General features: G+C 28.2%; 3 non-coding genes across 3 annotated transcripts; all 3 read right to left on the reverse strand.

Annotated features, from left to right (window-relative positions):
* Window positions 1–12,545: 12,545 nt before the first annotated feature.
* On the reverse strand, window positions 12,546–12,664 carry LOC145757080 (5S ribosomal RNA). The gene has a single exon (XR_014285165.1). It is a non-coding gene; the product is annotated as a 5S ribosomal RNA (ribosomal RNA).
* Window positions 12,665–12,826: 162 nt separating this feature from the next.
* On the reverse strand, window positions 12,827–12,945 carry LOC145756902 (5S ribosomal RNA). The gene has a single exon (XR_014284999.1). It is a non-coding gene; the product is annotated as a 5S ribosomal RNA (ribosomal RNA).
* Window positions 12,946–13,108: 163 nt separating this feature from the next.
* On the reverse strand, window positions 13,109–13,227 carry LOC145756876 (5S ribosomal RNA). The gene has a single exon (XR_014284974.1). It is a non-coding gene; the product is annotated as a 5S ribosomal RNA (ribosomal RNA).
* Window positions 13,228–26,549: the final 13,322 nt, after the last annotated feature.

Here is a 26,549-nt window from a genome sequence, read left to right on the forward strand (position 1 = left end):
AACCAGCAGTTGCCCTAGACATAATGCTAAATAAAATCGTTTTTTAAATATTAAGATTTGTGAAATTTAAACCGCAAATTGTATGAACTTGTTTAAGTTGAACGAGATAAACTTTATTAAAATAAAAAGAAAAAAAAATTAAACTCCTGTCAGAGATTAAAACAACTGTACTTAAATTAACATCACAATTTTTTTATTTATCATAAATAAGGTAAGTAAAATCAGGTGAAACGTTTTGAGTTATTTAAAATTATATCAACGCAGCAGTTTTACCAATTTATTAATTATATTTAAAAATAATTTATTCGGTTAAATTGAAAGCAAAATGTTTTGGCACTGTCAACTTTGGTAACAATATTTTGTTTCGAAAACAGTTTTTGTAACAAATTTTTTTTTTTATCAAATTAGAAGAATTAAAAGCAATTTAGGTATAAAACTATCAATTCTTGATAAAAATATTAATGAAGTAGTAGGAAATAATGTTTCAAAAGACATTGATTATTCAGTAAGAAATAGTGTTATATATAAATTTGTAATCATACTAAATCAAACATTTAATATAAATAAATAAAATTTTGTTTCGAAAACAGCAATAGCCTAATAGAAGAATTAACTGCAATTTGGGTATTGAACTAAAAATTCTTTAGTAAAATTTAAATGAAGTGCTTTTACTCGGTAAGAAATAATGTTTCGAAATACATTTATTCAAATAAATTTAAAAAAATGAATTATTTTTTTATTTATTATCAAAAACATTTAATTGATATGATAAACTCGAACAATTGTGTTTGTTTAAGGTATTGATTCAAACTTTTAAATCTATTAAATTAATTATACTAAACATACATTTTTAAAGCAAAATTATATTTGATTTAGGGACTAAAACAAATAAATAAAAATACGTTGTAAAGAATTCGAAATTAAAACAATAGTTTTACCATAATTTATTGTTTATTTTTACAGTTAGCAACATGAATTTGTTATTATATTTATAAGGACATTTAATATTAATATAAAATAAATTAAAAAACACGTATTTAACATTAAACAAAAAAACAAAAAAAAAATGGGTATAAAATTATCATTTCTTGATGAAAACAACAATAAAGTATGAAGAAATAATGTTTTGAAATACATTGATTATTAAGTAAGAAATAATGTTTTATAAGAATTTGTAATGATATTAAGGCAAACATTTAATATAATATGATTTAAATTAAAAACTAAACATTAATTACTGTTTCAATAAATTACAGCCAAAATATTGTTACCATGTCAACACTGTTAACAAAATTTTGTTTCGGAAATAGATTTTTAACAAAATTTTGTTTTGGAAACAGTTTTTCTAACAAAATTTTGTTCCGAAAACCATTTTCGTAACAAAATTTTGGTCCGAAAATCATTTTGTAACAAAATTTTGTTTCCAAAATAATTTTTTTAAATTAAGAAGAATTAAAAGGAATTTGGGTATTAAACCATAAATTCTTTATAAAATTCAAATTCTTTATAAAATTCTCTTTTCAAAATAATAGGAATTATTATTTTGAAAAACATTTTTTTTTATTTAAGTTTTTCGCGCATTAATGAAAGCAATAGAAAAAGAATACAATAAATATTACAGTAATGCGATATTGATTAATTAGTAAGAAATAATATTTCAGAATACATTGAATAAAAGAATAAATTATTCTGTTATTATTATCACTAACACTTAGATGATATGATAAACTCAAACAATTGTGTTCTTTAAAGATATTGATTCAAAATTTAAATTCTATGAAATTGAATAAACAGAATATAAAATTTTAAAGCAAAAATTTATTTGATTAAGGTATAATATAAAACAATTACATTAAAATATTTTGTAAATAATTTGCATTTAAACAATAGTTTTATCATAATTTATTGTTTATTTTTAGCAATATCAATTTGTTATTGTATTAAATCAAACATTTAAAATAAATTAAATTAAAAACTAACTATTAATTAATGTTTTAAAAAATTAAAGCCAAAATATTATTACAATGTCATTTTTTGTAACAAAATTTTGTTTCGGAAACAGTTTTTGTGACAAAATTTTGTTTCGAAAACCAATTTTGTAACAAAATTTCGTTTCAAAGATAAATTTTACAAAATTAGAAGAAATAAAAGCAATTTAAGTATAAAACCACAAATTGTTAATAAAATCTTAAATGAAGTATCTTTACCTGTTAAGTAATACTATTTTTAAGAACATTGATTAAAAAAATATGATTATTCTTTTATTTAATATCACTAACACTTAGATGATATAATTAACTTAAACAATTGTGTTCTCTTAGGACATTAATTCAAAATTTAAATTCTATTGAATTGGTTGAACTTTTCCATTTTTTTAAAGCAAAATTATATTTAATTAAGGTATAAAATAAAACAATTACACTAAAATAGTTTATTAGCAACATCAATTTGTAATCATATTAAATCAAACAATTAATAGAAATATGATTTACATTAACAACTTACTATTAATTACTGTTTTAAAAAATTAAAGCCAAAATATTATTACAATGTCAACTTTGGTAACAAAATTTTGTTTTGAAAACCATTTTTGTAACAAAATTTTCATTTCAGAATAAATCTGGCTAAATTAGGAAAATTAAAAGCAATTTGGGTATAAAACTATCATTTTTTGATTAAAATATCAATAAAGTAGTAAGAAATAATGTTTCCAAATTCATTGGCCATTCAGTAAGAAATAATGTTAGATATGAATTTGAAATCATATTAAATCTAACATTTAAAATAAATATGGTTTAAATTAAAAATTAACTATTAATTACTTTTACAAAAAATTAAAACCAAAATATTGATAAAATGTTAACTTTGGTAACAAAATTTTGTTTTAAAAACAGTTTTTGTTACAAAATTTTGTTCCGAAAAAATTTTTGTAACAAAATTTTGTTCCGAAAACCATTTTTGTAACAAAACTTTGTTTTCAAAATAAATTTTGCAAATTGAGAAAAATTTAAAGCTTTTTATGTATGAAGCCATAAATTCTTATTAAAATCTTTAATAAAGTAGTAAGAAATTCTATTTTAAAATACATTAATCATTCAGTAAGAAAAAATGTTTCTAAATACATTGATTAAAAAAATCAATTATTTTTTCTTTATTATCACTAAAACTTAAATGATATGATTAACTTAAACAATTGTGTGCTTTTAAAATATTGATTTAAAATTTAAATTCTATTAAATTGATTGAACAAAATATAAATTTTTAAAGTAAAACTATATTTGATTAAGGTATAATATAAAACAAAATACGTGAAAATAACTTGTAAGGAATCTGTTTCTAAACAATAGTATTGTCATAATTTATTGTTTATTTATAGCAATATTAATTTGTACTTATATTAAATTAAAAATTTAATATAACTTAAATTAAAAACAAATTAAAAATTAGTGTTTTAAATAAATAAATCCAAAATATTGTTACAAAATCAACTTTGGTGACAAAAAATTTTTTTTGGAAACGGTTTTTGTAATAAAATTTCTTTTCCAAAATAAATTTTACAAAATTAGAAGAAATAAAGGCAATTTGGGTACAAAACAACAAATTTATAATAAAATCTTCAATTCAGTATTTTTACATATCAAGTAATATTATTTCGAAATACATTGATTAAAAAAATATAATTATTTTTTTATTTATCATCACTAACACTTAAATGATATAATTAACTTAAACAATTGTGTTCTTTAAAGATATTTAAAGATATTGACAATTTTTAATAAAATCTGTGTTCTTTGGAGATATTGAAAGATATAATTAATTTTTAATAAAATTTTCAATGAAGTAATTTTACATATTAAGTAATACTATTTCGAAAAACATTGATTAAAATAATATGATTATTCTTTTATTTATTATCACTAACTCTTAAATGATATGAATAACTTAAACAATTGTATTCTTTAAAGATATTGATTCAAAATTTTAATTTAAATCAATTTATTAAACAAAATAAAAATTTTTAAAACTAAATTATATTTGATGTTATAACAAAAAACAAATACATGTAAATAGGTTGTAAGGAATTTGCATTTTTACCAATGACTTTACTATAATTCATTGTTTATTTTTGACGATATAAATTTGTAATTATGTTAAACCAAACATTTAATATAAATATGATTTAAATTAAAAACTAATTATTAGTTTTTTAATCATTTTTGCAAATAATTATTAAAAACCATTTTTGCAAATATTTTTTTGTTCTGAAAACCATTTTTGTAACAAAATTACATTTTCAAAATAAAGTTGGCAAAATTAATAGCAATTAAGGTATAAAACTATTAGTTCTTGATAAAAACATCAATGAAGTATTAAAAATAATGATTCGAAATGTATTGATTATTTAGTAAGATTTAATTAAACATTTAATATAAATATGATTTAATATAAAAACTAACTTATAATTACAGTTCCAAAAAATTAAAGCCAAAATATTGTCCCAATTTTAACTTTTGTAACAATTTTTTTTTTCGGAAACAGTTTTTGTTTCAAGAATTTTGATTTGAAAAATCTTCAATGAAGTATTTTTACTTATTAAGTAATACTGTTTGGAAATACCATGATTGAAAATATATAATTATTCTTTTATTTATTATCACTAACACTTAAATAATATACTCTCACACAACTGTTTTTTTAAGATATTAATTCAAAATTGTAATTCTATTAAATTTAATAAACAAAATAAAATTTTTTAAAAGAAAATTATATTGAATTAAAGTATAATATAAAACAAATACATGAAAATAGGTTGTAAGGAATTTGCATTTAAACACTAGTTTTACCATAATTTATTGTTTATTTTTGGCAATATAAACTTGTAATCATATTCAAACCAACTTTTAATGTAAATAAAGCCAAAGTATTATTACATTAGTAACAAAATTTTGTTTCATAATTTTTTATTAGAAACACATATTTTCACCTCTTTTTGTTCATTTTTGCTTTGATTTGATACAATATATCAATTATATTATAATATTGTTTTTTTGTTTACTTTATTAAGATTTACTTTTCTACCAGACTGTTAGTAAAGTAGAGAATTAAAGAATAGACCTTAGCTAAAAGAAGCAAATAAAATATGGCAGCTTAAAATTTTTTTTTTTTATATGTGGTTAATATTACTCATGAACATATTGAACTTTATATTACAAATTTTAACAAAAAATATCAAGTTTAGAGCACACCGGATGAGTTTTATTTGTTGCTATAGTAGTTGTAAGTAGTTTGGGGATGACATTTTTTTAAGGGTTGCTGTTATAACAGTTGTCCATAAAAACAAACACAAGAAATTCCAATCTGAACATTAAACCACTTTATGTTTTAATATACAAGTTACTAAAAAGGTTAACAATGTTGAATCCTTTTTCTGATTTGGGTTGATTTTGTAACAAAGGGTTTTTGACGAAAATTTTTGCAAAATATAAACTACTTCTTATTTATACATGCATCACCACTTTTATTTTGGCGAATTTAATAAATTCTACTACTTTAATGCAGTAGCACGACCGCCCAACAGTTGAATAAGGCGGTAAAAACTTTTGCATTAAAAAAAACAACCAGCCGATTAATTATAAGAAAAATATGCTGTAAAGTCATCCCTCCGACATTAATGGTAAGTAGACGCTTACCCAAAACTAACAAAAAAACGCTTGCCCAAAACTAATTTTTGATATCAAACTTTTACAACTTAACATTTACAATTCTTTTAAAATTTTAAATACGTACTCACTTAATTATAAAAAATTATTAAATCGTCATATCAATTAAACGGTATAATTTTAACATTAATAACAGTTATTAATAATAAATAAACATATTAACGTGTATATTTATATAGCATGGTAATATAAAAAAATAATATTTGAATTGTAAACATCTAACATAAAAACGTGTCTATAACAAAATTTAAAAATCAGCACTTTTGCATGTTTGATTTATTTTTAATGGAAAGCCTAACCCTGTTTTTTCAATCTCAATCAAGTAGAAGCCCCAACTCATTCGATTTTCAGAAAAAGATTTATGAAATCGAGTTAATTCTGCTAGTTTTAAACGACTTTAAAGTCAATACTAGATTTTGTATAATTTTCAGTTCTGGTATTTCAGAATTTGTTCTTGTATTTTTTTATTTGGAAAGGTTGTGCTGATATGACGTTTTTGAGCTATTTGCAAACGCCGGGCTTAAGGGCGAATAGTGTGGGAATGGTGCAAATCCGAAACCTTTCGGCTTGTAGTACGCTGCCACGACCGCCAAAATTTTTATTTTTGTGTGTTTTTTTTTTTTTTTTGTTTATTGTTAAATAAAACGCACTTTTGAAAAAAAAAATTTATTGAATAAAACGAATTCCGGTTCGCCCTAACTTTTGATTATGTACCCTTATATAACGGAGCTTAGTTTGCAACATACATAAAATATTCGTGTATGTCCAATTTATAGGCCTAAAAAACTTCCATTTAAGATCTGCGACTATGTAAATCTCTTCTGCGACCATGGAAATTTCGACAAAGACAATATGACATTTGCAAAATTAGAAAAAAACACAATTTTCAAAAACAAAAATTAAAAACTTATTTATTTTTAGTTTTTTTGTCCAAATTTTGTTTTTAAGGTGGCTTAAATACTATTAAAAATAGTGCTTGGCGTTTATTTAATACAAGTAAATATAAATTAAATACAATTTTTTAATACAATTCGCCAATTGTTAAAAATTGCTAATGTTTATTGTTTATGCGTAAAAACAACGAATTAGCAATACATAACTGTTTTGGAGTTATATTTTCTTACGCGTAGACCGTACATAATAATTATTTTAAATGTTGTCAATTAGAGCTTACAATGCGTGGGTACGGTTTTTACGGTTTAAAATTTAAATCGACAAATGTTAAAATTTGCTAACATGTGCTGCTTATGCGTTTTTAATACAACTCGCTAATCGCTAAAAATTGCTAAGGTTTATTGTTTATGCGCAAAAACAACAAATTAGCAATAAATAACTGTTTCCGAGTTTTGTTTTGTTACGCGTAGACTGTACATAATATTTATTTTAAACGTTGTCAATTAGAGCTTACAGTTCGTGCGTACGGTTTTTACGGTTTAAAATAAGCTGCTTATGCGTTTTTAATACAACTCGCCAATTGTTAAATATTGCTAAGGTTTATTGTCTATGCGTAAAAACAACAAATTAGCAATGGAGAACTGTTTCCGAGTTAAGTTTTTTTACGCGTAGACCGTACATAATAATTATTTTAAACGTCAATTAGGGCTTACAATGCGTGGGTACGGTTTTTACGATTTAAAATTTAAATCGACAAAGGTTCAAATTTGCTAACATGTGCTGCTTATGCGTTTTTAATACAACTTGCCAATCGTTAAAAATTGCTAATGTTTATTGTTTATGCGTAAAAACAACAAATTAGCAATGGATAACTGTTTCCGAGTTAAGTTTTGGGTTTAAATGTGAGAGGTTTTGTTGAAAAAGGTTTAAATGTAAGAGGTTCAAGCAAAAGGAGTTCAGATAAAAAGATTTCATTAAAGGAGTTTAGATAAAATGGGTTAAATATACGAGTTTAAGTAAAAGTATTTTTTATTAAAAGGGGTTTAAATGTAAAGAATGCAAATAAAGGGGTTTAATCAAAAAAGGTTTAAATAATAAGGGTTCAAATGTTAGGGATCAGGTAAAGGAGTATAAATGTTGGGATTTAAGTAAAAATAGTTCATTTTACTTAACCCCTTAAATCTGAATCCCTTTTTACTCAGCATCCCTAAACTCTTTTATTTGCACCACTTACATTGGAAACCCTTTCTTTAAATCTATACAACTGAACCCTTTTTTTAATTTTTTTTTACTAAACCCCCTACTTCTGAACTTTTTTATTTAAAGTATTTTTACTAAACTCCCTACTTTTGCTCTCTTTTTTAACCCATTTAACTGGTTTCCGATATCTTCACCTTTTTATATAAACTCTTTAAACTTTTACTCCTTTTATTTGAACTCTATTCAACTGAACCCTCTACATCTGGACACCTTTCTTTTAACTTTTTCATTAGAACATTTTATACTTGACCCCTTTTTATTAACCCTTCTTGTCTGAACTCATTTTAACTGAATCCCTTACATTTGATCCTCTTTTTTACTTCAATATCTAAACCATTTATATTTAACCCCTTTCTATTTAAACTCGTTTAATCAACTCATTTTAATTAAACCCCTTACTTCGGACCCCTTCATTCAAACCACTTATACTTGAACTTTTTTTGTTTAAACCACTTTTGTTTAAGCTTTGTTAAACTGAATTTCCTACTTCAAAACTTTATACTTATTTTTACGTAACTCCTTATGTGAATCCCTTTAATTTAAACTCTTTTTACTAAACTTCTTACATTTAAACTCTTTTATTTAAACTCTTTTATCTGAACCCATTTATTTGCACACTTTTGCCTGAACCCCTTGCACTTTAACCCCTTGTCTTTGAACTCTTTTCTTTTAACTAAACTTTTTATATTTGGCTCTTTTATATTTAAAACCCTTTTACCGGGACTTATATTAATTGAAACTTTATATTTATACCTCTTTATAATACTCTTTCTGTAAAGCTTTTATACTTAAACACCTTTTGTTTAATTCATTTTTTAAATTTGATTTATTTGTTTATTCTTGATTAGCTGATTTTTATTTAACTTGTATTGACCTATACCCTTTTATTTTACCTTTTTTTTCTTTAATTGATCTGTTTTTTGTTTGTGATTGACCTATACACTTTTTCTAGACTTAACTGACTTATACTTTTCTTTATTCTTAAATAACCAATGCTGTTTTTTAATTGACCTTTACTTTTTCTTTATATCTAAAAAAACAATGTTTTTTTGTTTAATTGATTTTTACTTTTTTCTTTGTTTTTGTTAAGCTAAAACATTTCCTTTAAACATGTTATAGACCTTCTCTACACTCTTATTCAACTATAAATATCTTCTCAACATGTTTTTCTTCTTTTGTTATTACCTTTTACTTTTTCATTTTTTTCCTGGATATGAGCAACCCTTTGTCTTGCCTTTGTTGGCATAGCATTTTAATAAATATACTGCAAATGATATTATTGCAATGTTAAAAGCAGTCAAAACTTATCAATTTCAAAATTATAAAATAGTTTTTTTAAACAGTTTATGTAAAATTTTATTTTTAATATAAGTTGGCTAAAACGAAATTTCTGTAGTTTTTCTTTTAAAATGTTGTATTGTTATCTTGATCAATAATTTAAAACTTGTTAATTCATGTTTGATGAATTTCTTTATAATTAGTTCTTTAACTAATTTATAACATTAACAATGGTCTAACAATTTGTAGACTTAATTTTATTACAATATAGCATTTATTAAATTATACTATTTAAGCTGCTGCTGAAAACAACTTTTGTTCTTGTGCGTATAAAGTCCTGAAATTTTAGTATGTTGTTTATAATAATATTGTGTTTCAATTCTATTTTAAGAATTTAATTATTACTAATTGTTTAAAGTTTTTAAATTTTGTCATTAATGTACAAGGTTATTATATTATGAAATCAATTTTTTGTTGTTAAAAATTAGAAGTTTGCTATAAGGCTGTCAAATTTAAATGGATTGTGTGACACACAAATATTTAAAGTAAATCCTTGTTTATGATTTTTTTCTACAAAATATTTTATGTTTATCAAATTTCAATGATCGATAATAAGGGGCGTGGTGTAGTGGAAAGAACACTTGCTACACCACACATGAGGTTGTGGACTTCATCTCCACTAATCTTATGCTGTAGCGCCCTTAAGTAAGGCGATATAAACGGCACGAACTCCTGCTAAGCCAGAACTTAATCAGCAGCATAATTATCAGACAATTATAATCTACAATATCCCAAACTGCCACAGGCAACTCAAGACGGGGTCAGAGTAACTGATGTTAATCTATGTTTAAGTCGCGCATTCGACTTTCCCACATCGAGGATAAAGATATATATATAAAAAAAGGGGGGTTATATTTTGGTAAGTTATGCTTGATAATTTAATTAAGACAAATTAAATTTTTACCTTTGGTTGTTGTTTTATTTACAAAAAAATATTAATGCTTTTACTAACGAAAACATTAAGTTTTATGATTAATGTAAAAACAAAATAACAGCTCTTTGTACCACGGAGTTATTGTGCGAAAAAATTTAAACACTTTTCTTTTCGTTAAATTATATTTTTAAGGCTGTGAGATTTAACTGGCCTTCTAGTGTTTAGCGCTACAACATTCTGTTTATCGTTGCAATAAATTGCTATCCCGTAGCTCCGCTTTATTAATTTCGTTCAACTATTTTTTTTAAATTTGTCGGTTACGTACGGTGGCCCACAAGGGCAACGCGCAAAAAATTATTACAATCAGTACACAAATCACGAAGTCAGTACACAAATCGCAAAGTCAGTACACAACTCACAAAGTCAGTACACAAATCACGAAGTCAGTACACAAATCGCGAAGTCAGTACACAAATCACGAAGTCAGTACACAAATCGCGAAGTCAGTACACAAATCACGAAGTCAGTACACAAATCGAAGTCAGTACACAAATCACGAAGTCAGTACACAAATCGAAGTCAGTACACAAAATCATAACACAAATCAATAAAAATATTATAGAGAAAACATATTACTTTTTTTGCGCAATATATTGAAAGGTGTCGTGTTAATTTAATTTGAATTGTTAAATATTTAATTCGCTGATTACGGTTAAACTTCATGTAACAATTTATATCGGTAATAAGCGGTTTACCACCCATGGGTTCGCATTTTATGAATGAGTTAACTGTTGCGTAACAATTGCAACGTCGGTTACAAATTGGCATAGTATTTGTTAAACAGTCGTCATATAGCTAGTTGTGGTTCAGTCATAAACTATTGAAATTTTATTGTTTGGTAGATAAGCTTGATGTAAATAACTTATTTACGAAAATTCAGTTCTAAAAATCCAAAGTAAACGCATATATAGTTTACTGTAAAACTTAGGATAACAATTTGTTCTTACAACATTAGTGATTATAGTAAAATTAGATCTAGTTTGCAATGTTTTGTCAGGGTTGTGGCGAACATTTACAACCATTTTATAAATTTTGCCCTAACTGTTCTCGCAGTACCAATAAGGCTTGTCTACAACAGTCCACTTCCAGCCTGCAGAAAAAGGTTGGTTTGCCTAAAAATCCTTCAATTTTAAAATTTACTACTTTCTTATCAAAAAATTCTGATAAAAGGAAAGGCTATGCCTCGTATAGACCTAAATTTAAAAAAATAAAAAAGGAACAAGATGTTACAATAAACATTGGTTTAATGGTGTTTTCCAATGGAATATTAGAACCTGTTAGAGGCAAATCACTTCCATTAAAACTTCATATCAATGCTACCAGTGAAGAAATACTTCAAACTTCCCTATTAAAGCCAAAGCTTTTGATCAATGTTTTCGTACAGATAAATCATACCAGCTTTACCTATCCTGATGGTACAGAAGTGAAGACTATTCCAGGTACTAATGAAGTTTTTACCTTACAAAAATATAAACATGAATTAGGAAAAGGATATTCTAGACTTGCCTTTTATTTAAGTCTCACTGAAAGCCAATATTAATATAATTTATTCCTCAGCCTAAAATGAGATGTCCCATTTGCAATAAGCAATTTCCAATATCTGTTATAGAACAACATGCACATACCTGTCTTAAGGGTTCTTATTTGACAATGTCATACCAATTTTATAATAAGCTGGTGAACATGCCTAAATTTTGTTAGCACAGTGTTATTGTTCAAAAAATAACACTTGAGTTTACTATATAACTTTTTAAAAGCACTTGCTGAAGCTAAAAGCCAACATTTTACTGACAATGATGATGATGGTTATGAACCTTTATGTGGGCTTGTAAGCATAGCAGATGGCACTTTACGAAGCAATGGGCAATTATTTAGTGCCAGTATTTGTTATGGTGGTCCAGGGCCCTGTTTTTTGGCTCAAAGGGTCTACAAATAATCTCGTTTAAGGAATGGATTCTTTAAAGAATTAGCGGCAGACTTTACCATGCAATGAATCATTTGATAAAATATACAAACAGGTTTATTTATATGTCTCTAGCCTGAGTAATTGTATTTTATGTAAGGATTATTAGTAATTTATATGAGCTTGTTTATAAATTCAATTTTCAGAATAATTAATATCTACAGTTTTTTCAGCAAAATAGAAAAAATAGGGTATAAGTCTACAACACAGGCTACTTTTTATGTTGAATATTTATATAAAACAGTTAAATGCAGCAGAAAGTGATAGGAATGTTGATGAAATACTTGAAGGCAATAATGCACTTGATTATTTTAACAACGAAATACATAGATTGCGTCGCTAAGTAATTGAATATAAATATATTAATTTCCAAAGATTTTAATAAAAAATGAATGATACATTAAGTAATTTTAAATATGTTAAAAAACTTTTAAAATGCCTACGACACACGGTATTCCCAGGCGGTCACCCATCCAAGTACTAACCGGGCCCGACGTTGCTTAACTTCCCAGATCGGACGAGATAGGGTGTATTCAACGTGGTATGGTGGTAGGCAATGTAATGTGGTGAGCCAACACATTTAACATTAACCATGTATATTTAAAATAAAATTTATGACTTGCGTCGCTTGGCAATTATATCTAAATATATTAATTTTCAAAATTTCGATAAAAATGACTTATACATACTTTCTAATATGCCAAAAAACTTATAAAATGCCTACGACACCCGGTATTCCCAGGCGGTCACCCATTCAAGTACTAACCAGGCCCGGCGTTGCTTAACTTTCCAGATCGGACGAGATGTGGTGTATTCAACGTGGTATGGTCGTAGGCAATGTGATGTGGTGAGCCAACACATTTAAAATTACCCAGGTATATTTAAAATATTTGACTTGCGTCGCTTAGCAATTATATCTAAATAAATTAATTTTCAAAAATTTCGATAATAATGACTTATACATAAAGTACTTTCTAATATGCTAAAAAACTTATGAAATGCCTACGACACCCGGTATTCCTAGGCGGTCACCCATCCAAGTACTAACCAGGCCCGACGTTGCTTAACTTCCCAAATCGGACGAGATGGGGTGTATTCATCGTGGTATGGTCGTAGGCAATGAGATGTGGCGAGCCAACACATTTAACATTACCCAGGTATAATTAAAATAAAATACATGACTTGCGTCGCTTAGCAATGATATTTAAATATATTAATTTTTAAAAATTTCGATAAAAATGACTTATACATACTTGTATTTTCGTGAACATTTACTCCAAAATTTCAACATACAAGTGCTTACATTAGCACCTCGGTGCAAATGTAACACGCTTGTATAAAAAAAAGTAGTAAATGTAAGCAAACACAAGTAAAAAACTCACTGTTTCGACATTTACTCCCTACAATTACTCCCTAGTTTCCTACATTCGCTCCCTAAACTATCGTTTGCTCCTTTTTCATCCAAAAGGTGTTGACAAAGAGTAATTTTTTTTTTTCGAAGGACCAAATGTCGATTTGAATGACATAAAATATAAAGTAATTTTTATTACTTTAATACTTTTTTTAATGTTTTTTTTTTTATTATTTAAAAATATATATTTTAAACAGGAAACTTACGAAATTTTGTACGACTGCAAAAATATTGACATAACACTAACAAACAATTACATAGAAGGTTTATTTCTATATATAAAACTATTCACTGAACGTAAAAATTGCTACGTTCTGCTTAACTCAAGGTTAATCAGAACAAAATTGCCAGGTTTGTTTTTAAACTAACAATTGCAAAATGTGTTCTTTTACATACTAAAATGTATACTTAAACGTAAAAGATTTCGTTCACTTCCCATAGGGTAAAAATTATTTAAAATGATATTATGTAAATTAAATTTTTTAATTTATATCGAATGGTATGGAAAAAAATTAATCCTACCTATAATTAAACAGCGCAGTTGTTTAAACAAATTAAGGTCTTCTACAATTGTGACCACAGAAAAACAATGTTCTCCCTAACATTATAATCTATTTATATGCAAAGGTAGGCAGCAAACCGTTAATCGTTGCTTGATGAAGTTAAATTTTTCGTTAAAATTTAACTTTTAAGTTACTTTTAAAAATCGTTATTGGACCTGTTAACTTCAGTTAAAATGTGCTTCCGTTAATTTAAGTCGGTAAACTTAATATTTTTATAAGTGTACAATGGTCATATAGGGATATATAAGTTTAACATTACTGTTTTTCGGGTTTGAACGTCGCAATTTTTAAACGATGTATGTAACTACCGTCTGGCCGCCGTTATCTTGGCATTATGTCGGTTTTGAAAACGATATTTTTTAAAAAAAAGGTCATTTCATTGTTTGTTTTAATTAAATTTTAACGTTAACGGTTAACGATAACTTCCGTTACACGTTTCGTTTAATTTAACTAAATAACGTTAACGAAGTTCATGTATTGTGTAACAATAACCCATTTAACGAAACTGTGCCCACCTATGTTTATATGTATATATATATAAACATTTTAATATTGATTTATTTTAATAATGAATATTAAATCTCTGGAAGTTAATTTTAACAAACAATTTTAGAAAAATCGCACTAATATTAAAAACCTTAAAATGGTGATGTTAACAAATGTATAAATTTATATAGACTATAGTATATACACTGTTAAAAAATTTTACTGGGAAAACTACAGGCAGCAGTTTCTACTGAGTATTACCGTAAATTTCACGGTACGAAATACTGTAAAAATATACGGGATTTACACCGTTTTTATTCATTTTTTACGGATTTTTACCGTAAAAAATACGCGAGTATTTAAAGTATTTTTTACTGCTATATTTCAAGTTTTATTTACGTTGAAAAGTACAGGCAGCAAATTTACATGATAGTGAACAGTAAAAACACATTTTTACACAGATAACAAGTAAAATAAAATGAGCACAAAAATGTTCCACTTTTTAATCAAAAGTTTGGGTAGTGAATTGCACTAGCCTTTCCAATGCCAAAACCTTGGGATTTGCACTTCCAGTATACCGTTTTTTGCTGCATTTTGAACCAGTAGCATTAATTTCAGCAAAGTATCTATATAAAAAAGGGAAGTTTATTATGTGTATAAACCTATTACCATTAGCTGATCTCTTAAAATGAAAAAGTAAGTTTTTTGAAATTCAATATCTCGCATTCATACTAACCTTTGTATGAATTCCAGTGTTGCCACAGCCTTTTTTGGGTAAAGCATGTTGAAAACATAGTACGAAATTAACAGGTATGTAACACCTAGAAAATAGTTGTCACATTTCAGTATCAAATTATTTTCTATGGCAAGGACAAAATTTGTAGCCCTTGCTGGCGAATCACCTAAAAAGTAAATGACTGTTGATTTGGAGAAGAGCAATAAAAAAACATTTAACATAAGAATACTTGAAAACACATAAACCTACCTAACACAAAAAGAGTTGAACTTGGTTCACTTTTCTCAATTACATCTGAAAGAAGACTCTCCTAAATTTAACACAAATATTATGATACTACATGCGCTAGTTAAGAATGGCGATAAAAATACAAGGCTATTTAGTGGTCTTGATTTTTACTTAGAAAGCGCTACTATAAGACATTTTTTAAATTTAGGATCAAATCAAGTGATAAATGGATTAAAATTAATCTAATTTACCTCCACATATTTGAGAATTACTGAAATCTCCTCGTTAAAGTGGGATGTCAAAATAGATAAAATTGATCCGGCCTTTGGAGTATCATTTGTAATGAGACTTGATTCCATTTCTACACTCTGGATTACTTTCTCAACATTTGGTTTCGCATGTGTTTTTAATATTCTAAAGGAAATTATAAAATAAATTTGGCACAACATTATTGATACACCAGAAATTCGGCGCATTATTAGGTTGTAACCTAAACTTAATAATTTCACAGCACAGCATTTTTATACTGCAAATTCTTACTTGTAGATTTGAAGACTTTTGTTAGCAATTGTGGAAGTAAGTTCTTCAGCATTCTTTTCTGTCAACTGACCATAGTGCTGCAATAGGCACTTTGGATACCTCAAAAAGGGCCACTCAACCAATACCTCTTGCACTATTGTATTTTTATTATTATGTTCTCTTTGCCAAACTATAAGTTTTCTTCATCACCTCACAAATTTCTTCCATATTAATATTCTGACCCTTGAATACCTCTTGTAGCCACTTTTTGGATTCTATGTCACGCTGATCTGATGGTGGTTACATACGAGGATTTTAAGTCGAGTTGATTGGCAATGAAGTTGTGTTCATTACCTAAACTTTAAAAAAAATCAGGGGTCGGCAACCTTCTGATGCTGCCGGGCCAAAATCAAGCTCAAGAATTGGCCGCGGGCCATAAATAGCGTTTCCACTAAATCTGGACAAAACAAAATAAACAATAATGTCTAGGCTAGGACTAGGTTGTCACGTCAAGTCAACAAAACCGTTGATATTGTGTTTTTTATTGAAAGTTTTGGTAAGGTAAGAAGTCAAAATAACTTAACTACTCGTGAACAAACGAAAATGCACAAGAACATTCATTTACTGTTTCTGTCATAACTTTAATACGATGTTTGATATGAAAGTTTATTAAGGTCATTCATTGTCAAACCGCCCATTGTCAAAGTTCATTCATTGTCAAGCCGTTGATGAGATGCTTGATGTTGTTTCTGGTCTGCAAGTTTATCGATGTTTGGTTTTAAATTGAAAGAGGCCAGAAGCATAACATCTTGCAAGTGGCCGTCATTTAGTCTTGTTCTTAACTTGCTTTTGGTGATTTTCATTGATGAAAACAGCTGTTCGCACACATAGGTGCTGCCAAACATCGATGTGATCTTTTTGGCATGATTGATCAGATATGGATATTTTTCGCATTTAAGATGGTGTTTATAGAAGTCAAGCAATAAAACACCTTTGGCGTGAAATTTTGATTTCAACTCGTCGCAGCACTGCAACTCTACCAGTTCCATTTGATATTGCTCATGCACAACTTCCACCGGCACATCAAAGGGGGTACTAAAAAGTTTGATATCATTCTCTATTGAACGGATGTCATCGAATCGGGACAAAAATTCGGTTCTCAATTGTTGGATCACAGAAACAAATTGATCACTGCAGGTAGGGTGGTGTTGTTGTAATGTAGAAAAGTGCGCATAGTTTCCACTTTGCAACTGACTTTCCCACAGTTGCAGTTTAGTTGTGAATGAACGTATGTGGCCCCACATGTCGTGTATCAATTGGCATTTTCCTTGTAGCTGCAGATTCAACTTGTTCAAATGAGACGTAACATCGACTAAAAATGCTAAATTGCAAATCCAGTTTTGATCGCGAAATTCTGAAGCATTGAGTTTTTTTTGTTCAAGAAAGGTTACGATTTCTTCCCTCAATTGGTACACTCTTAGCAGCATATCACCTCGACTAAGCCACCGTACATTACAGAAATAAAGCAAGTCGCCGTATTGACTCTCTGCTTCTAAGAGCAGTTGTCTAAATTGACGATGATTCAATCCTCGCGACAAAATCAGGTTCACAGTTTTCACCACTATGCTCATGACGTCTTTGAAGCTTGCTACTTTTGCACACAATGCCTCCTGGTGAATAAGGCACTGCAATTTAACAATACTGTTATCAATTCCATTGATTTGCATGTGCTTCTGAAGTAAAGACACGACCCCTTTATGCTTGCCTACCATTGATGGGGCCCCATCTGTTGTTATTGACAGCAGTCTTGCTAGATTTAAATTCTTGGCTTGAAGGCATTGAAGTAGTTCTTTCAGAATGTCAGCCCCTGTCGTTGTATTCTTCATTGGAATCAGTTGTACAAATTCTTCAAGAACAGTAAAATCTTCGTTTACTCCACGCACAAACACTGCCAGTTGGGCTGTATCTGTAGCATCCGTGCTCTCATCTATAGCTATGGAAAAGAACTGTAGTTTTTTGAAACAATCTTCTTGACTTGCTTTCAAGTTCTCAGACATCTCTTCTATTCGACGGGTTACGGTTCTCGCGGAAAGACTGACATTTAGAAATGCCTCTTTTTTCTCTGGACATATAGTTTCCACAACAGCCATCATGCATTTTTTAGCGAATTCGCCGTCTGTAAACGCCCTCTTGTCTTTGGCTATTATCTGTGCTACTTTGTAGCTAGCAAGAGTATTATTTTCCTGTTTAGTCAAAATTTTGTGAAATGCATCACTTTGCTTTTTCAGACCTTTTTTTAGTCGATCAAGTTCGTCTTTTCTTGCTTGACCCACTAGCTCAGAAAAACTTTTGTGCTTTGTTTCGTAATGACGCTTGATATTGTACTCTTTATTGACAGCAATAGATACGTTGCAAATCAAACAAGTAGGTCTTCCATGGTGATTTACAAAAAAGAAATTGTTTTCCCACTCTTCTTTAAACGCTCTGAATTCCTCATCAACTTTTCTACGTTTTGATAACATTTTTGCTAAATGATATTACAAGGGCTATGTTTTCTAGTTATTAGCTAAAAACAAAACAAAAATTCACTTTTTATTAAAGGAAACTGCTCAGTGGCAAACAAATATGTTATTAGAAGGATTGCAACTAAAACGCTTGCTCTCCGTGTTTTCATAGTCGAGGTGCGAAGTACTTGATGCGTGACGATGCCCTAAGCCTAATTTTTTTCTCCTTTTCCACAGGTCTTTAATCTATTATTGCGTCATGCAATTGTTTAGAAGCGTTGTGTCAGCTCAATTGAATAGTATTCGCCAAACGTCAGTTTGCGTCGCTGAAATAGAAACTACGTAGAAGTCGCGGGCCGGATAAATATACAATTTCGAAAAGAGGACGCGGGCCGGATAGAATGTGTCTGCGGGCCGGATTTGGCCCGCGGGCCGCAGGTTGCCGACCCCTGACCTAAAGGAACACCATCAGCCATATCCCGAAATGATTTGGGATATTTTGACACAATGCTATAAGCAATTCTGTCCAAGTTCTTTCGGCCTGGTTTTTCATTAATCTAGAATTTAAATTTAAGTATGAAGAATGGTCCTTGAAAATTAAAACAAAAGATAAATCTAAAATAAGAAATTAAAAAAGCACTCTGTGAGTCATGGAATTATACATTTATCCAAGACTAAAAAATTAACAAATAAAGGTCCACCAACTTACATTCATCACAGCTTCAATGGTCTTGTGGATTAGCTCTTTGCGCGCACTAAAGTTAGAAACTCTGCCTTCTTCCAAAATTGCATTCAGGTTTGGGGAACATTGATCCCAAGGAATTTTAAAATCGTGTATCCAATGCAAGGAATCTGAACTGGAATTTGAATCACTCGAAAGCACAGGCTTCGTGCTTGCACTTCCAGATGAAGCTGTAAATATAAAATGACAATTAAAATAAAGAGATAAAAATATGTAAACTAAATACTTACTGAAATCCATGTTGGCAGTTTTGATCAATTTTCGTGCTTGAACAAGGCGAAAAGTCCCCAGTAAGTCATCTAGCTCTAAATGCTGTAAGTCAGCTATTTTGAGCACACCTAGAGAATTAAGATGAGACAGACAGGTTTAAAGTCGAATCTTGTCATCTTCTAACTCGGGTAAGATTTGTAATAGTACACTTTGAAAATTTTCCATATTTTTATAAGATAATTTTTTAAATTACACATAGACATAACCTGTTAATTTATACAAAATCAAGATTGTTTAAAACGGGGAACGAATTCAACACTAAATACAAATATGCTGTTTCAATACAATTGATTTTTTGGTGTGTAGTACATAAACAGGTAGAGAAATAAAGTCATACAAATCAGTAACAGACAAGAACTCTAATTTAGGTTCTCCATTCCTCAATGGTTCAATTTCATACACACCATAATGAGGAAAATAATAAGCAAATTCACGAGATACTATCAAAAATAATTTACAATCGTGTATAAACATTGCACACACTTTATCAAGAACAAAATCATAACCATCTTTAGAAAGAACAACACACATTTCATCTTTGTACAAAGAACCTTTAAACTTTGCGGATGTTATAAAATTACATTTAAATAACTCAAGCCCAAAATTTTCTACAGTTTTCAATATACAACTTGAAAACTTGGCAGGGGGTGAAACAGCAATTGCATCTTCAGTAAACATTTCTTTTTCCAGCAAACAAGCTTGCAATATTTGATGATTATGAGCTAATGTATAACACACATTAATAAAATTCTTAGTATGTCGTATAATACATTTAAAATATGAATGTTTACTCTTGAAACGTAGCGTCGATGTATGAGAAATTGGACCAAACTGTAAAATTGCCCATGGACAATGTCTCATGTAGTGATGCATGGGTCTTAAAGAAACGTTCGAAAAAATCAAACTTCTATTGTTTAAATATTCCGAGATTAAAAATCCCAAATAAGAAATATCCGATCTGTTTAAACAAGTGGACACCACCATTTCAGTTATGGATCTTGAAGTTAAAACCAGCTTCCATACAGAATCTTCCACATCAATTACATTATTCAGTACAAATAAAGGAAATAATCTTAATAAGCACCAATTTTGACTGACATTTTCCAACAAACTTTTAGAATTTAAGATAATCTTAGGTGGCTTAGATAGTGCATCATTAGAAAAATATTTAAAATGTTGAAGCTTAAAATTTAAAAAGTGAACTGTAAACCAGTGATTGATTTTGTACAATTCGAATCAGGGCTGCCAAATAGAAAATGAAAAATTTATTTGTCCTCTTTTTTTAGACACAGCAGAACAATCACTCTGTCAAAATTCTAATAAAATATTTTATACCAGAATGATTTGTTATCATAATGCTCTTACCTTTATTTATTTTTTTACATATCTTTATCCTCGATGTGGGAAGTTCGACTTTACGATCTAACAGAGTAACATCAGTTGCCCCGACCCAGTCTCAAGTTTGCCTTTAATTTCACTTTGCTGTAATGAACTTCGTTTGGATTTTAGATTAATTTTCCAAGTTGGCAAGACTGGAAAACTACAATCGGTAAAAAATATTAATCTAAATTATAAAATCGACTTTATACTTTTACAAATTTTTAAGACACAAGAACTTTACTATTGCTACCCAGAAAATCTTTGCGGGCCAAATGTGAAATTTTTATTTTAAAAGGGTGTTATTGTAAGTTAACACAAATTCCTGTGTTAGATTCACTTTTACTACTTTTAAGACACAAGCACTTCACATTTGCTACCAACAGAATCTTAGCGGACCAATTGTAAAATTTTTGTATTCAAAAAAGGCGTGAAAGTAAGTTTAACACAAGACTCACAGAATTTTGGCGGACCAATTGTAAAATTCTTGTATTTAAAAAAGGCGTGAATGTAAGTTTAACACAAAACCCACAGAATTTTGGCGGACCAAATGTAAAATTCTTGTATTCAAAAAAGGCGTGAAAGTAAGTTTAACACAAGACTCACAGAATTTTGGCGGACCAAATGTAAAATTCTTGTATTCAAAAAAGGCGTGAAAGTAAGTTTAACACAAGACCCACAAAATTTTGGCAGACCAAATGTAAAATTCTTGTATTCAAAAAAGGCGTGAAAGTAAGTTTAACACAAAACTCACAGAATCTTTGCGGACCAATTGTAAAATTCTTGTATTTAAACAAGGCGTAAAAGTAAGTTTAACACAAGAAATCTTGTGTTAGTCTAACATTTGCTACCCACAACATCTTGGTGGACCAAATGTAAAATTCTTGTAGTTAAACAAGGCGTGAAAGTAAATTTAACACAAGATCTTATGTTAGTCTAACATTTGCTACCCACTGAACCTTGGTGGACCAAATGTAAAATTCTTGTAGTTAAACAAGGCGTGAAAGTAAATTTAACACAAAATCTCGTGTTAGTCTATCATTCACTTCTTGTTCTTTTGTAAAGCATTTGGTTGAAGAGAATAAAAACATGAATTAAAATTGGCAAATTACAAAAACTAACTTTGTATTTGCACTATGCCAAAAAAATGTATTTAATTTTAAATAACCTAAAATTAGTTTGAATTAAGATTCCAAAAATTTAAAAAAAGGCCTATCTAACTTTACCAATGGTAAAACTAAGGCAATTTACTATGATAAGTCAGCTGAAATTAAATCTTTCAATAAAAAAAACTCTCCATCATAAAGTAATGTTTAACCTTATGATGAAAAAAGTTTTTATTGTCGAAAGGTTAAAAAAGTAATAAGACATTTTATATGATGAAGCTCTATTAATCTTAACATTACAAGATAAAAACGCAAAATAAATTTACACCGAAAGGAATAAAGTGTCCCTAAATGTGTTTCTTTTTATCAAAACGTGATTGAGCACATTACTAGTAAACTATGATGTACCTGTAAAATTAATTAATATACATTTGCGAAGGTAAGGCAATTATATTACCAGACTGTTAGAGGCTCAGTCAGTCAGTAAGTACACGATACAGGTTAAAATAAAACTATAGTTGTTTAAACGCGTAAAATGTCATATAAAGTTTATCAATATTTATCTAATGTCCGAATATAAAGTTTAACAAATTGATGAATTTTAAATTGTGGATTAAATTCGTTTTTTGATGCCTCAGCTAATCCTGCTGTGAACTTTGGCCAAACAAAGTAAAATATTAAAATATAGTGATAAGATAAAATTAAGTCACAGCGCAAAAGTTTTGTTCCATCGTTGATAGCACATTTTTAAATATTAATAAAAAAAGTAGCCATTTTTCATATTTAAAATGGCTGACCCTCTTTTATTAAATATAATAATAAACGATGTTATACCTAAGAAATTCTTTGTAGGAAAAATGTTATAGGCATTACGATTTATTAGTTTTTGTTTATTTAACTAGAATTCTAACCCGCAACACGATAAAAATTGGACACCTTATCACTAACTCACCATTTTAAATTTAAAGCATTTGGTTGAAGAGAATAAAAACATGAATTAGAATTGGCAAATTACAAAAACTAACTTTGTATTTGCACTATGCCAAAAAAATCTCAAGTATTTAATTTTAAATAACCTAAAATTAGTTTGTATTAAGATTCCAAAAATTTAAAAAAAGGCCTATCTAACTTTACCAATGGTAAAACTAAGGCAATTTACTATGATAAGTCAGCTGAAATTAAATCTTTCAATAAAAAAAACTCTCCATCATAAAGTAATGTTTAACCTTATGATGAAAAAAGTTTTTATTGTCGAAAGGTTAAAAAAGTAATAAGACATTTTATATGATGAAGCTCTATTAATCTTAACATTACAAGATAAAAACGCAAAATAAATTTACACCGAAAGGAATAAAGTGTCCCTAAATGTGTTTCTTTTTATCAAAACGTGATTGAGCACATTACTAGTAAACTATGATGTACCTGTAAAATTAATTAATATACATTTGCGAAGGTAAGGCAATTATATTACCAGACTGTTAGAGGCTCAGTCAGTCAGTAAGTACACGATAAAGGTTAGCTTTTAAAAACCTTCGTTATTCTTTTACCTATTTAGAAGGCAGCGAGTCGATCTGTCGATAGTATATTTGAAAATGTTCACAACTAAAACGGCCATTTTTCATATTTAAAATGACTGTTTTAGTGGTAACATTATCCAAAAATATTAACGTTCTTTTTTTCCAAGGCTTTTTTTTATAGGATAACTTACGACAAGTAAAAAAACACGATATTTCGAGATGATTAGTTTGTTAGTTATATTAGGTGTCTTTTATCTAATTTTTATCAATATTTATCTAACAAATTGATGAATTTTAAATTGTGGATTAAATTCGTTTTTTGATGCCTCAGCTACTCCTGCTGTGAACTTTGGCCAAACAAAGTAAAATATAAAAATATAGTGATAAGATAAAATTAGGTCACAGCGCAAAAGTTTTGTGATAAAAGGCAACTGTAAAACAATTAAAAAAATATATATATTTTAAAACTCACCTCTAACTTACTAATAAACAAAATTATTGGTTAATCTAGCGTTGCCATTTCTTTTATGTATTGGCTAAAACATTAGGCCATCGAGTTTAAAAGCATGTTAAAAACTGTTAGTTTGACCATCGTTGATAGCACATTTTTAAATATTAATAAAAAAGTAGCCATTTTTCATATTTAAAATAGCTAGCCTTGTTTATCAAATATAATAATATACGATGTTATACCTAAGAAATTCTTTGTAGGAAAAATGTTATAGGCAATACGATTTATTAGTTTTTGTTTATTTAACTAGAATTCTAACCCGCAACACGATAAAAATTGGACACCTTATCACTAACTCACCATTTTAAATTTAAAGCATTTAGTTGTAGAAAATAAAAACATGAATTAGAATTGGCAAATTACAAAAACTAACTTTGTATTTGCACTATGCCAAAAAAATCTCAAGTATTTAATTTCAGATAACCTAAAATTAGTTTGTATTAAGATTCCAAAAATTTAAAAAAAGGCCTATAACTTTACCAATGGTAAAACTAAGGCAATTTACTATGATAAGTCAGCTGAAATTAAATCTTTTAATAAAAAAAACTCTCCATTATAAAGTAATGTTTAACCTTATGATGAAAAAAGTTTCTTTTGTCGAAAGGTTAAAAAAGTAATAAGACATTTTATATGATGAAGCTCTATTAATTTTAACATTGCAAGATAAAAACGCAAAATAAATTTACACCGAAAGGAATAAAGTGTCCCTAAATGTGTTTCTTTTTTCTTTGTATATTTTAAGTATTTACCAAGAAAATACTAAAAATTTTGCTGCTAAAAGTTTTTTTTTTAAATAAAATAGTTGTTTAAACGCGTAAAATGTAATATAAAGTTTATCAATATTTATCTAATGTCCGAATGTAAAGTTTAACAAATTGATGAATTTTAAATTGTGGATTAAATTCGTTTTTTGATGCCCCAGCTACTCCTGCTGTGAACTTTGGCCAAACAAAGTAAAATATAAAAATATAGTGATAAGATAAAATTAGGTCACAGCGCAAAAGTTTTGTGATAAAAGGCGATAAAACTGTAAAACAATTAAAAAAAAATATATATTTTAAAACTCACCTCTAACTTACTAATAAACAAAATTATTGGTTAATCTAGCGTTGCCATTTTGCTCGCATCGGCTAAAACAATTGACAATATTGAGTTTAAAAGTTAAAAACTGTTTGTTAAACTATCTGACTCTCGTTGATAGCACATTTTAAAATACCATTAAATAATGGACGCCATCTACTATATTTAAGATGGCAGCCATTACTTTCTGATATAACAAAATATAAACGTTTAATGTTTCTAAAAAAGTTTTTCGATAATAAATCTGCAACAGCTAAACAGCGACATTTAAAAAGCAAGAACCTAACTTACCGTGATTTATACAAAAAACTTTGTGCGTCAAAACTGTTTAACTGTGCGTAAACTTGTTAACTACAAAAAGCACGATAACTTTGATATTAAAGAACGGGTACCACGTGTTCATCAACTTAAATGCCACTGACAAACATACAGACTAAAATGGTGAATGTGTTTTTAACTTTATTAAGGCAGTAAAGTGTGGTTAACCACAATAGTTTAAAAACAATGACTCGAAATTACATATACAAAATAATTCATAAATTTGCGCCGTGTTCCTTTACTAACAAACTAAAGAGACTTTGCAACAGAATAAAAACTTATTTGTGAATTAACAAAAAAGAAAAAATTGTGCTGAAAATGCGACGGCACAAACAGTCAAAAGCAAATGGATGAAAATAACGTTTTTTTTTCATAAATTTGCATTTGCTTTGTTATGCTGTGCTACGAAATAATGTCCAAATATTTTGAATAATCTTTTCAATTTTCTATAGCCAATAGCTAGACTGTCAGATAGTCTGACAGTCGCTTTACAGTTTATATAAATTAAATTATTATTTAATAAATTGCAGTTATTTGCAGTTTGGCAATTGCCTTATCCTGCTTATTGCCGAAGCTAATTATTAAATTTAAAGCATAAAATTGTTGAAAAACAGAAATTAGAATTTAACAAATGACAAAAATATGTGTTTTTTTTTAAAAAAAACAGGCTAACATTAATGCATTATGTGTTATCTGTTTATTAAAGAAAAACGTATTCTTTTGTTTTTAATCAGTTTATCAAATACAAAAAAGTCTTACCTTTGAATTTGAAATTAAACTTGCAGTCGTCTGGTCTGCTGGTCGTCACTTGCCTTAACAGCCACCCTTTCAGCCTTTAAAAAAAGCACGTGGTAGGAAACTACAAAACTTACCTTTTTCCTGCGGTCCTGTTTGCCAGTTTGTTGCAGTCCGCTAAGCACTTAGAGGAGTTGTTTTAAACCTATATCTTCTGGGCGGTAAATTGCTTTAAATTACTCTACCCTGCTAATAGAAACTTTTTATTACACATGTACAGATGTCAAAAAGTATTGAATTTATTTAACAATTTAAGTTGTTTAGCTTTGTATTAACG

Source organism: Corella eumyota, chromosome 6, assembly GCF_963082875.1.
Source record: "Corella eumyota chromosome 6, kaCorEumy4.1, whole genome shotgun sequence".
NCBI classification, from domain to species: Eukaryota; Metazoa; Chordata; class Ascidiacea; order Phlebobranchia; family Corellidae; genus Corella; species Corella eumyota.